We start from the raw sequence: 14,931 nt of genomic DNA on the forward strand, positions 1-14,931 counted from the left end.
GGATCGAAGAGCAATAAAGAAGATTCTTTGCATGGAGATTCTGAGGGATAGAAAGAATTGTAAGTTATACCTGAGTCAGAAAAGGTATATTGAGAAAGTGCTTCGCAGGTTCAATATGCAAAATGCCAAACCTGTAAGTTCTCTATTGGTATCTCACTTCCAACCTTCAAACACTTTATCTCCAAAAATAGATGATGAGTGTGACTATATGTCTCGAGTTCCATACTCTAGTGCTATCAGATCTCTTAAGTATGCAATGGTGTGTTCTGAACTAGATTTATCTTATGCCATCAGTGCAGTTAGCAGATATATGGAAAATCCTAGCAAAGAACAATGGAAAGAAGTTCAGTGGATTTTTAGATACTTGCATAGATCTGTTGATGTTTGTTTGCAGTTTGGGCGAAATAAAGATGGAGTAATTAGGTATGTTGATTCTAATTTTGTAGGAGATCATGATAAAAGGAGATCTTTTATAGCCTATGTTTTCACCATTGGTGGTTGTGCTATTAGTTGAAAATCTACCTTACAGACTATGGTTGCTTTGTCAACTACTAAGGCAGAGTATATGGCTATTACAGAGGTTTTCAAGGAAGCTATTAGGTTGAAGGGTCTATTTGGTGGACTTAGCAAAGACTTACAGATTACTACGGTCTTTTGCGATAGTCAGAGTTCTATCTTCCTTATGAAAGATAAGATGTTTCATGAGAGGACAAAGCACATAGATGTTTGGTATCATTTTGTGCATGAAATTATTTTTTGTTGTGATATTGTGGTGAGCAAGATTAGTACTCATGATAATCCTGCTGATATGATGACCAATACACTACCAAGTGCAAAGTTTGAGCATTGTTTGGACTTGGTTAGTGGTAGTTGTTAAGAGGTACTCTTAGGGGCTTTTGTGGAAGAGGTAGAGAGTTTGTCTTGAAATAGATTTGAGTTCTGAATTAGAATTCGTGTCAAGGTGGAGATTGTCAGAGTTGTGACTGAATTTTTTTTGTCTGGACCTGAATGTATGGACCTTTACGTTTTTAGGCCTAGGACTTATTTGTATGCACATATTATATAAGTGCATTAAGTGGATTGGTTTGTGTATTTAGAAATTATGTCTCTGTACATTGTACTCCTCTCCTTTCATTATTGTGAAACATCCTTTGCCTCTGCCTGTAATTTTCCCCGCAAGAATTTGCACATAAATCTATGTGTTCTTATTCTTTTCCTACTTGTGATTTGATTTAGTTTTTCCGAATCATAACAACACGTGGTGATAATTTTGTGTCTCAGTCTAAAATTAGTCCATAAGTTATCACCACAAAAATCTAATACACTTTCAATGATATCTATTTCAAAAAAAGGTATGAGAACAACAAATATGTCACACAACTAATGAAAATGTATAATTAGCTTTTATTTGAACCAATCATCACGTGTAAAACTTTATCCCGTTCCATATTGATTGATTGGTTGAAAGTCACTAATATTACAACAGGTTTTGTAAATGCAGTAAATGACATAAAATTTAGGGAGAAATGATCTTATAGTCCTTTGCAAATTATTGTTGTTCGATCTTTATTTTTAGATCCAAAAAGGTCATTGTTTTCTATTCAAATTGTAAAAAGGCAGTAGATCTCATTTCCACCAAAGGAAACTCAATATTTGGGAACTATATAAAAATATAAGTTACAAAAACTGACAATTCAAAATATTCAAAAGCTACCATAATGAGAGAGTATTTTTTTTTATTTCCTTTTTATCTATATGATATGGGATTTGGTTAGGGAGGGAGGTGATTAGATAGGATACGCCGTAGCTTCATAGTAACAATGACATGATTTTATATAGAAAGTTGTTGACTTTGCGTACTACGGTAGAAGGTCAGTAGGGAATGGAGTGTTTTCTTGCCTTTCATAAAGGTTTACAGTTGTTGGTTTCTGTTGTAGTATTAGTCACATCCCTAGTGTTCTTTTTTTTTATATCCATTTTCATGTATTGTTTATTGTGTTTCGATTAACACATTATTTTACTGTTGTTTTATTTTGGTGTAGACTTTTCGCTCCTTTCCTTATTAAAACTATACTTTTTTCACTGTTTTCTTCTTCTTGTACTTGAATTTGTTGCAGTACTTGGGCCGAGGGTCTCTTGAAAACAGCCTCTCCGCGGAATGATCCGTGCATGCTCTACCCTTCTCAAACCCCATTTGTGGAAATTCATTATTGTTGTTTGGTATTTGATTCAGCAGTTCGCAATTTGCTTCTTTTTGTTCATTTTATTTGCTTTCCCTTCTAGAAAAAATAGAAGAGATATAATATGCTTGTCTGGTTGATGGAGTGTTCCTACTTTACTTGATCTATTTCATGAAGCAATGGCCTCTAAGAGTGAGAGTCACCCTAATGTGGAAATCAAGAAAAACATAAAAATTTAGAGAAACAAAAATCCACCAACAAAGTGGGCAAAAGTTTTGTTGTCTTGCCGCGTGTTGTATGTATTTACATGCCGGAAAATGACACCACGACTCGTTTAGTGACAAGGAGAAAACACTTTTAGGAGATAAGTCGAAGCATCATAAAAAGATATAGATAAAGTAAATCATCATTGAAAATGGAAAGACCAGGGTCATTTAAATGAATACGTCCACAGTGAAGAAGCTGCTTCAAGAAACGTGAAGAACTACAAGGGATTTAGAGAATGAAAATGTGAGAAATGGGTAGCAGAGATCCGAGGCATAAGAAACAACACTGAACATTGGTTAGTCACTTTTGTCACTACTAAAGAAGCTGTGTTGGTCTATCATAAGTCAGCCATTGAAATAAATGAAGCTAATGCTTTGGTAAATATCCTAGAGTCAACACCGAAGAAAATCAACCCCAAAAAGACAGAAGGTGGATCCATAGTTTAGTTAAACTTGATAGGTTCAGCCTTCCATAAGCTGTTCAACTTCATTGATTGGGATGTTCTTATAGCATGTACAGTGGTTCTGTTATTGCTTTAATTCATTGTAAAATGCAGCATGGTTTTGTTAACCGGGCTTATACTTCATCTTGAAAATTCTCTTTTACACAGTTCATTTCTATATTTAAATATTATTATGGTGTCAAGGTAAATAATAACTTATCCAGGAGGTTTCTGAGGTTGGCCGTAGTGGGTTTGGGGAGAGTAGAGGTCAACCGAAAGAAGTATACTATTACCAACTCCAATACGGAAACGCAGAAAAATCTTCCTTCAAATTTTAAAAAAACTGATAAAAGTTAAGAGCTCCTACAAACATCTATTGGCTTCTAAACCTACTGCTGCTACTGCCCCGGCAAAGAAGAAGCCTCTCAAATATGAATGAAAACTTAGGAGATTAAAATTATAATTAGATCTGAATCGATATAAAATATTAGGTGATTTCTTTCTATGTACTTGAGTTTTGGATTGCATAATTACAAGAAATAGAGTAATATTGTTTTCAGCTAAAGATAATTAAAAGTAAGGATACCTAGATATAGCCAGAAAAACTAAGACCAAACAAACATTGTTATGGGCTTTTGCATCTTTACAAAAGAAGAAGAAACATTTCTTGGTAAAGTCAACGCTGGGAGTAATTAATAGAGAGAAGGTACAATAAAATAGAAAATCATTTCTTAAATCCTAGAAATGTCTATGGATGAAGATGGTGGATTCATGTAGTTGATTTCTGTTGGTGGAGTTTATCTTGGCAGTGGCTTGAAGATGTTTGTCACGGCGTCAACACCTTTCATTTCAATGACAGTCTCGTCATAAGCCAAAGCAGTTTCTTCAGCACTATTGAATGTTGCTATCCAGATTCGAGCTTTAGTACGTAGGACTCAAACCTCTGCTACCCACATGCCTGGCTTTCTTTGTCTAACCCCTTCGTACTTTTTCACTTTTTGTTGCGGCATCTTAAGATCTCTCTCTAAAGAATTTTCAATTGAAATCACCTCAGTGTTTTCATTCTTAACGATGGGTTCCTCTTCACCTACCTTTTGATGTATCTCTGACTTCTTTCCTTTGGCCTTCCCTTCTTCATAAGTAGATAGCTTTGTTGGATCGCAGCCCGAATAGTGAACTACTCCTGGTCTAGGCAAGATATAGGAACTTCCTCCGATTTGATCGGTCACTTTTTCCATAGCAATAACTTTTGAGCGCTTTCTAAAGACCTCCTTTTCCCATGCTCTTCGTTGTATTCCATGACTTTATGAAAAGAGAAATCAACAAAAAACATTAAAGGATGTTGACTTTATTTATGATAAGAAATTCTTTCTTTATTTCTACATATAAAAATGTTCATCAAATATTTTATCAAAACAAGGTAATTTTACACTAGTTCTTCATAAATTTCTAGGGGAAATCTAAACAATAATCTAAACAAACAAGCAAATTCAAAACATAACTCCAGACTTCAAAAATCACGTAATATCATATGTATCCATATGTATAACAACACACCCGAATGTATGTATCATCATACAACTTTGAAAAATATATACATACTTAAAAATATACTCACATGTCACATAGAGATCACACAAAATTATGTGTCTGGAAATCAAAATAATGAGTAAATAAATTAGAACAGAAGTGAACAAAAAAATCAAGAAATTGAATAAGTTACCTAGGGATTTTTTCTCATTATGTTGCAGCTTTGATACCTTTAAAGTCGTGTGAGTGTATATATATCGTGTTTCATTGCCACTTGAATAAAGTGCACGTGGTGGCTGACATGATTTAGTAAACTTTTGTTTGTTATTCATCTTTGGTAAAGAATCATTTGTTTTTATCTTCTTCTTCAAAAAAAACAAAAAATTAGATAATTTTGTGTGTCGCGCTCTAAAATTAGTTGACAAATTATGACAGAAAAAACGTTTATACTTTTAATGATACTTACTTCCAAAAAAAGGTATGAGAACAACAAATATAAGTCATACAATTAATGATAACATATAATTTTCTTTTCCTAGAACCAATCATCATGTTTAAAACCTTATCTGACTACAAATTAATTGATTGTTGAATGCCACAAATAATTAAAATGGATTTGGAAAATGCAGTAATATCAAGATGTCTGATTTATCAGAATAATCAAGATATTCCGTAAATAAACATTAATTATTTTCAAAAGCCACAATTAATTAAAACGTATCCTTTTCTTCATTGCAATTAAGAAATGATACCTAACAAATATAAAAACAAGCTGTAAGGAGAAAAATCAAAAACAAAACAAAAAACTGACAAATAATACCTTCATTTCTTGGTCTTTTACCACTGCATTCTTCAGTTGTTTTAAACTGCACCACATGAAAATCATATTTTTCCCCGTAGCGTCAAGTATACCAATCAACTCATTGAGTTTCTTCACATAATAAGCCTCTTTTTCAAGTTTCTCATTCTTTATCTCATTTATCCTCTCATATAGAAAATTAAATTTCTCCTTATAGTCCTCATTACGCTCTGCTATTATCTCTAAATATCTTTCTTCGATTCTCTTTTTTTCTTCCTCATTTTTTTCCTCACATTTTCTAACTTTTTCTTAAATTTTCTGTTACAATCCATTAAAAGCCTTTGAACTAAAGAGAAGTCCTTTGCATAAACTGAGTGTTTTTCCTTCAAAAATAAAAGAACTTCTGGAATTTATGGGTTCTTCAATGGATCCGTCAGGAAAGATTTGATGATGGGCTTTGCTTAAAATGCCAAAAAAATGGGTGCAGCTAAAACTGTGCAACAAGATTGATCTTTTTAGTTGAAAATGTGGTGTGAAGCTTTATTTTTTTGTAATGGAAAATGGTTTTCTTAAGCATATAAAGACAAAATAAAAAATATAGAGAGGATTACCATAGATTTGTTTTCAGGAGAAAATCATATATAAAATTTAGGAAGTGTAAAAATAGGAAAAGTGTTTACTAGTATAGGGTTGATTATTTATTTTAGTATGTACAATTATCCAGCGAATATTGGCAATACATACAAGGTAATTGTGCCCTAGCAATTTGTGAATTTCAAAAAGGAAATGTAAACGATAAAAGGCACAAAACAAACAAATTACAAACAAAATTGTTGACTCAAAGGTCATGTGTCGTATCTATATGTACATATAGTAACATGAATATGTCTACCATACGTATCTATTTTACGTGATTTGACTCAAAAATTACACATTTATGTTATGTTCAATTTCAAATATCACAACACACAAACTCGCTTAAAATTCTAGATCCACTTTTGTTCGGATCTCCTCTAGTGTTTTTAAATAGAAAAAATGCATATATACATTGAAGAACTTATTCATCTATCAAAGAATTTTAAATAGTTCAAAACAACAAGAAACATAAAACAGCATGAGAAAACTAAAGGAAAGGTGTCTTTTAGGTCTTGAATGAAGGATTGGTGACATTGACAAACTTAAAGGGTCAAACATTATTTGGAAACTTGATTAAGTTAATTGTGGAGTTGATTAATGTTTTCAAAATTTTCTAATCTTTTAAAAAATACTAATCAACCAACCCATACCCCTCTGCAATCTAAATCAACTAGTCTCTCTCCTCTCTCTCTCGAGACAGCTTCTCTCAACTCTCTCCCAACCAACAGTTTTGCAAAATTCTCCCTTCAATCTCAGGCAAAAAATAGTCGGGCTAGTTTTCTTTCGACTTTCAACCGTCAATCGACATGAAAACTTCTCCGGCGACAACAACTTCAAGTTTTTCGTCGGCCCATATCCTTTTTCACAAGTAAAAATTTATGAAGAAACAGAGGAACTTGATCCAACTACTCTTCTAGTATTGAAACGTGGACTGAATAAAATTCTAATTTCTGGAATTTCTTCTTGTTGTTGTCGTACTATTGATTCGAATTTGTTGGTAATTTTTGGTCACAGCTGATGTACTTAGTTTGTGTGTGTGATGTGTTGGTGTTGCTGGGTTGATTTGTTGTTTGTCTTGGAAAAAATGATGTTGAAATAGATAAAACATATGATGCAACAGATTAACACATCTAGTGAAACAGATGAAGACATCTGATACTGTAGATGTTATAATCTGATGCAACAGATTAAATGTGATTTAACTATGAAAATTGATGCAACAGATGAACAATCTAACAGATCATTCATCTGTTGCGACTGATGACTCCTCTATTACGAATAAATCTAAACAATATTGATCCAACAGATAATTTATTTTCAAACAGATGAGTGATATGTTTTAACAGTTCAGTGATCTATTTTTATTCTCTCTAAAGGTTTACTCATCCGTTGCAACAGTTCAGTTATATGTTGCAATAGATAAAGTACCTGGTGTAACAGATCAGTGATCTGTTTTTATTATTTTCAATGTCTTACTCATCCATTGCAATAGATCATTTATATGTTGCAACAGATAACAAACCTGGTGCAACAGATTAGTGATCTATTTTTATTGTCCTGTTTGGAAGAAATCTAAACAATATTGATCCAACAGATAACTCATTTTCCAATAGTTGAGTGATATGTTTCAACAGTTTAGTGATCTATTTTTATTTTCTCCAAAGGTTTACTCATCGTTGCAAAAGTTTAGTTATATATTGTAATAGATAAAATACCTGGTGCAATAGATCAGTGATCTATTTTTACTATTTTGAACGAATTACTTATCCGTTGCAACAGGTCATTTATATGTTGCAATAGATAACAAACCTGGTGCAACAAATTCGTGATATGTTTTTACGGTTTCTAACGGATTACTCATTCATTACAACATGTTGGTTATATGTTGCATTAGATAAAATACCTGGGGCAAATGATTAGTGATCTATTTTATGATTTCCAACGGTTTACTCATCTGTTGCAACGTTTGGTTATATGTTGCATCAGATAACATACATGGTGCAATAGATTAGTGATCTATTCTTATTGTTTCCTATGGTTTACTCATCCGTTGTATCCGGGTCGGACATATTAGATATCTATTTTTATTATTTTCAATGATTTACTCATCCATTGCAACAAGTCGGTTATGTTGCAACAGATAACATACCTGGTGCAACAGATGTGTTATCTCTTGGAACTATTTCTTTTACCATTGTGCATGTTATATTTACTGTTATTTTTTTTTAACAATACATTAATTAATTATAATCTATTTTATGTTCTTTTTAATTTAAGATAATATAGTTTCAAAAAAAAAAATGAATCATGTCCAAGTAAAAGAACAAGTGTAGCAGCTCGGCTACATCCACCACTCTATGAGCTTTCTTTACAAGTGTTATCTCAATCAGGAGCAGAAGATAATGAACATGGGGAGGAGAAATTTCTCAAAAGAGATGATCCAAATGTTAATAGCCTTTCCATCGAAGAGTTGGTCAAAAACTTCAACATTGATCGTTATCCTATGAGAATGTAGTGTGATAGTGCCACAGATTTAACAGGTGATTTTTTGGTTAAGTCAGCCATGGAAAAATCTTTTGATGCCTTTAGAAAAATACTTCGAGAACAAAAATTGGATGCTTATTTTAGGGAAATCTGCTTTGGAAAATATCTTGATTTGCCGGTGGACAACAATGCTTGTTTCCAGATGAAAATGGTATACGATCTTCTCAAACATAGATTTATGTATGAAAACAAAGAGAAGATGGATGAGATGTTGATAAATTACTGTGGCATGACTGTATGTTTTGGTTGGAAGGAGTTTGCCATAGTTACCGGACTAAAATGTTATCCTTATTTTCCTTCTCAAGTTATACCTACTTTGACCCAAAAGAAAGCACCCTGCACACCCAAAAAAGGCAAAGACAAGTAGAGTGATCTTGAGGACCTGATGTCCATTATTGGTCCAAGCTTCAAAAATAAAAATTTGATAGAATCGTTGAAAGGTAAAAGACTCTCAAAGAAGAACAAACAATCATTGTGCTTGGTTTGGTTTGTACATAATATTATTTGGGTAAGAGACATTAACAACAACATAAGCCTCAATTTATTAAATCTTTGCAAGGATCTTGAGGCATTTAACAGCCATCCTGGGGGTTATGAAAGCTTCAAAATAACTGTCCAATATTTGTTGACTCCATTGATGCCAAAGTCAACTTATATGGCTTTACATGGGCCTTCATGGTAAATATTTCTTTTATCATGATATGATTCATAATTTTTTTATTTTATAATGCTTTTGATTTATTGGCATTATGTTATAGGCTTGGGCATTTGAAACTATTCCTTATTTGAGACAACAAGTGAACTACCAGGAAGTAGTTTCCTATCCAAGAATTCTGAGATAGTTGTCGGCCAAAACTGATAAAAATACAAAATTTTTTTATCTTTTTAATCCCCCTAAGGAAGCAGTGAGTCCAATTCTAATCAACTTTTTGTTTTAATTAATGATTATTTTAAATGATTTCATCATCATTCTAATATATGTACCGATCTACTTCAGATTGTCCATCCGTGGCTTGTTCCAACCAACTGAGAGTTGAAGATGTCATTTTTCTTACTTTACGGTCTATGCAAACTTTACCGGACCCTAAGGTCATTGATGGAATAAAAATGGAATTGTTTGGAGCAACAACCATTATAAAAAAACAATTTTGAAGGGTGAACTTGTTGTTGTTGACGATGGTAGTGGTAGTGGTTCTGTTGTTGGGGCTAATGATACTTCTTTTACCACTTTTGAAACAACAAGCCATTATGATTATGATCATACTAGTTGTACATATTTTACCACATCTAGCGAATGTTTTGCATGAAAATTCAAGACTGCAAGGCGAAACATAATGGAGTGATTAAATCTATTAATGCACTAACTGCTTTTGTAAAGAAAATGACATTTAAGAGGGGTTTTATTCCATTAAAAAAGGATTTCATAGCCATACACTCCACTAGAGATCAACGAGGCTAAGAGGAGAAGAAAAGATACTTCCAAGGCATCATCAATCATCAAAAAAAGCAAAATTGCAAAGCCTCTGTCTTTGTCTTGCATCGATATTCAGTGTGCAAGGGCCACATGAGAGCAGCATGAGCCGAAGAAGGTGAATGTACATCGCCTATTCCAACAAACAAATAGGCACATATCTATTTTTAACAGATGATACATCTGTTGAAAATTATCAAACATATATATACATCTGTTGCAACTATTGTCTAACCTGTTACATTAGATACGTTATCTGTTACAACAGATGAGTCTTATATTACAATAGATGGATCATCTATTCTAAATTATCGTACTGCTCTGATTTACTTGTTCGAATTCATCAAAATTGATGATCTATCTGTTGCAATATAAGAATCATCTGTTGCTACAGATGGAAAATTTGTCGTATATCTGTAATTAGTATTGATAATTCTAGCATTCCAGGTAGATATCACGGTAGAAGCCACTGCTGAAGAGCATAATATCACAGTTTATAATCCATCAACTACTTCCAAAGAAGAAGAAGAAGTGGAGCCTGTCGGTTCGGGAGAATGGAAGAATTACCCATTTGAAGGGTTCAACATCTCGGACGAGGCTCCAAAAAAACTAACGTAGTTGATCAACGACTATTCAGAATGAATTGCCGATGGGCTGTTAAAGCATCATGACAGTAGGTACATAAATCAATTTTAAAAGATATTGATTTATACAATTCTTGTTGTAAGAATGTCACATTAACATATATAAATCATCATGTAGAAAACAAAAGGACGAATACTACAAAGTGAATCAATTGAGTCTTGGTTTTGATGTGTTCGACTTTGTTGTTGCACATCCCGAAATGAAGAATTGATTCTATTTTATGTCACAGCCCCAAACTTATTGGAATGATGAGGTTTAAATGTCATACATATTACTATTAATTAATACTTTATTTAATTGCATCTGCATATTAATTTTTCATCACGTAATTTGAAATGTTTGATAATATGCGCAGCCTATCAATGTCATTTTTTACTACCTCCGATAGAAGGCCAAGTTGTAAACACAAGAATAATACAGATATACGACAGTCAATTGTTTGTACAAAGTTTACATCAATAATGCCTATGATAGGTATTGTCAACAAAAGCTGAACATTTCCCGAAATAAGGAATGCTTAATCAATATAATCAAAGGTTTTAGCATTCTGACTGGCTTACCTTGACATTTGGTCGATGAAGTGTACATCGTAATCAATTGTAGTGGTGAATTCCATTGAGTTTTGGCTGTTGTCGTTCTAAAAGAGATGCGTATCTGAGATTATGACTCGATGTCGTAAAGGAGACGTTCCGGGCCTTCGTCTTAAGATACAAAAGCTGGCCAAAATATTTCCTAGTTACCTTGATATGAGTGGATTTTTAGACCAAAAGGTTCGTACTGATTGGTCAATAATTGAAGCATACCGTGGTAAAATGGGTAATCCATTTGATGTACAATATGTTGAAGGAGTTGCTCAACAAACCATTGGTAGTCTGTAAGTATAAGTGTCATAGTTTAGTTTCATTTCATAAATTTCACAACGCTTGCATGAACTTCAAGATATGGATTATCTATTTTTTAAAATATAGGAATTGCGGTCCTTTTGTTGCCCCTTACGTTGAGTATTTGAGTGATGGATTACAAGTACCAAATGATGGACTTTATGCCGGATTACTCCGCAAATGATGTGCTGCTCTTTTATGGAAATACGGAGAAGCGAAAGCTCAGAATCCATACACAAGAGACTCTAAAGATCCACGATGACCAAAGCTGAATTTCGTAATACCGGATGAAGAACAACTTGTCCATATTGATTAGATCTTTATATCTTGAGTCCATTAATGTAATAACCTATCCTCGTTGGTTTAACTTGTTGATTTATTTTTAGAGTTGATCATTTGTGCCCATAATGATTTTTTTACATTTTATTTATTTCATGAAGGCTTCGATTATTTTATACTGTCTATGAATATTATTTAATTCTTAGTTTTGAACATGATAATTGAAATGGGATACTAGATTCAAATATCTTGATAGATAATACATCTGCTATAATAGATGACATATCTTATTAAATAGATTTAGACATATATTGCAACATGACATGCAACATGTAGGTCATCTATTGAAAATTATATAACATGTCTTCCTACATTTTTGATATGCTCCAACAGATTACCGATCAGTTTCAACAAATAGATTATATGTTGCAATAGATTGTATATCTGTTATGACAGACAGACTGGGAACATCTGCATAATGCAACAGATAACCAACCTATTCCAGCTGATAATGAATCTTTCACAACAGGTACTATATCTGACACAGTAGATATACTATCTATTACAACAGATATATAATTTGTTGTATTATAAAAATTCAACTGTCGCCAGACAGAGAAATTATTGCCACTACATGTAAAGTGAGGTGGTTTGAAATAAAAAATTATTATCGTGTTCGTCTCCATCTTTGTACATTTTCTTCTATATACACGGGCTCCTACCATTTAGTTAGGTTATCTGCTGGAAATTATATAGCAGGTCTTCCTACTTTCTTAATTTCTTGCAACAGATTATCTATCAGTTTCAATAGATAGATTATATGTTGCAACATATTGTATATCTGTTGCAACAGATAGACATGGAAACATCTATTAATTCAATAGATGACCGACCTACCCCAACAGATAATCAATCTGTCACAACAGGTATTATATATATTACAACAGATATACTGTCTGTTGAATTACAAAATTCAACTATCCACAGACATAAAAATTATTGCCACTATATGTAAAGTGAGGTGGCTTGAAATAAAAATTGTTATCGTGTTCGTCTCCGTCTTTGTACATTTTCTTCTTTATGCACAGGATCCAACCATTTTGTTAGTACCCCATAAGTTCAGACCCATTTCATATTTCCCATAATGGTTTCGTACATACCGATCATTTCTGTGCCGGTCCGCAAACACTCGATGAATACAAGTGAGTACTGCCCGCACATTGCACCAGCTCTATTTCCCTAGAGCTCGATGTTCTTATTTTGACCTTCAAACTCCCATGATTCCTTCGTCAATACTTCAACTGGCAAATGTTCCATCAGTTTACTCTACATCAATAACTTGGGAAACAACTTCAAGAGTGGCTGCATATGGGCTAAAAACTTATCCTCGCTGAAGACAGTTAAGTTGCAGTCATAAACCTTAATCTTTTCCTCATAGAGTAGTATCTCAACAATAAGAAAATGTTTGATATCCATGTTTATGACTGCAAGGATTCTCTTTGCCTTGGCCCATCTCTTGCCGTGTGGATATGGCCTTTTCCCTCTAACATATCTAATCATTTCTTCATCCCATTAGAATGTAGAAACTAACGAATCAAGTCCCAGGCCACTGGAATCTGTTTGCTTATGGAGATCAGCATACCTATCCTTGAAATTATTGTAGAAATTGAGGTCCATTATCTTATCAGCAGCATCATAAGCATCTAGGTATGCTAATTGATTGCCCCTCATGAGGCAGAGAATTTCATCAATATAATGTGGTATGAAAAGCCAATTTATTTAAATAGGTTAGTAATTGTAAAGAATAAAAACACAGTGGAAAGAATCCAATGTAGAGGGTTCTCTGAATCAGTTCACAGATTACCCAGCCAACGCAAATCATGCAACATATGTGTATTATATTGCAATAGAATACCAAGCTGTTGCAATAGATTACACATCTTCTGCGTAGATTCTTCTTCGTTGAGTAGATTGGAAGGCTAGGTTAGCAAAAGTAACCTTACATTGTCCTCGTACCACACACGCATATTTGTCATAATCTTGAAGTCTTTGGCGGAAAATGAATGCATGGTGTATTCTTTTTTAACCTTCCTCCTGCCATTCATGATTTGTTGCAGTTCCACCTCTTTCTACTTTCCAAGTGCCGTGAATATGTCCACCTTGTTCAGCAGCCTCTAAACTTTAATAACTCTTGCAGAAGAAGGAGTTACAGTTTTCATAACGTAGAGAATTTGTCTAATTTTTCTTCTCTTCCTCCTAACCACCACTATAGGAGTGCATGGCTCCCTCACCTCGTTGGTTGGTATAACACCTCTCCTGGATTTCAAATCCTAGACAGCTTCAGCAATAGCCTCTAGATTTATAAGGAGTTTATCCTCTCTGTCCTTGCACACTTTCCATTTGTAATAAGAACATAAGGGTAAAGAGGGGTGAGAGGGACCACAGTAAGGGTGAGAGGGACCGGTGTAAGGGTGAGAGGGACCTGTGCAAGGGGTGTTTTCAAAAGTATTTTTTTAGCATGCTCATAATCACAACTAGAAGCAGTAGCAGCAGGATGGCTGCCACCATCACAAATCACTCCACCAGCAACACCCCCCGAAGAAGCACCTGGATCTATTGCAGTTTAAGATTGGTCGTGAAGAGCTTCAACATTAGGCAGACGTTGCCTAAATGCTCTCAATATGGATGTTGCTCCAGCCAATTCCTTCTTTATTAACTCTACTGTTGGGTCTTCTTTTGCAATAACAAGACCCAGAGTAAGAAAAGAAGTCATCCCCAACTCATCATCGATAGGCACGATCCAAGGATGGACAACCTATAAAAAAGACAGGAGGGGTTTAAATCATATAACAATAATTTGTAGTCAGTTGGGTTACATGGATGTTAACTCAACTAACTTATGCAACAGATGATCTAGCTGCAATAATAGCTCATCTTTATGTCGCAACAGATTGTCAATATATTGCATTAGATTATACATCTGTTGTATAATTTGCATCAGATGGGTAATATGTTGAGTCGGGTTTAGAGAACCAGAGCAATAGATGGTTAATCTTTTAGAAAAGATGGATCTTCTGTCACAACAAATTATCCCTCTATTACACCGATGTAGTTGATGGGTAATCTGTTTCAACAGATGAACTACTATCGCAATAGATGGAACATCTATTTCAAAATCTTTCTTTGAGGCAAATTATTTTGGTTGAAAGAAGACGTACTGCATTATCCGAAAGGTTAAATAGATTAGCGTCCTTCTC

The sequence above is a fragment of the Capsicum annuum genome, chromosome 1 (genome assembly GCF_002878395.1).
Source record: "Capsicum annuum cultivar UCD-10X-F1 chromosome 1, UCD10Xv1.1, whole genome shotgun sequence".
NCBI lineage: Eukaryota > Viridiplantae > Streptophyta > Magnoliopsida > Solanales > Solanaceae > Capsicum > Capsicum annuum.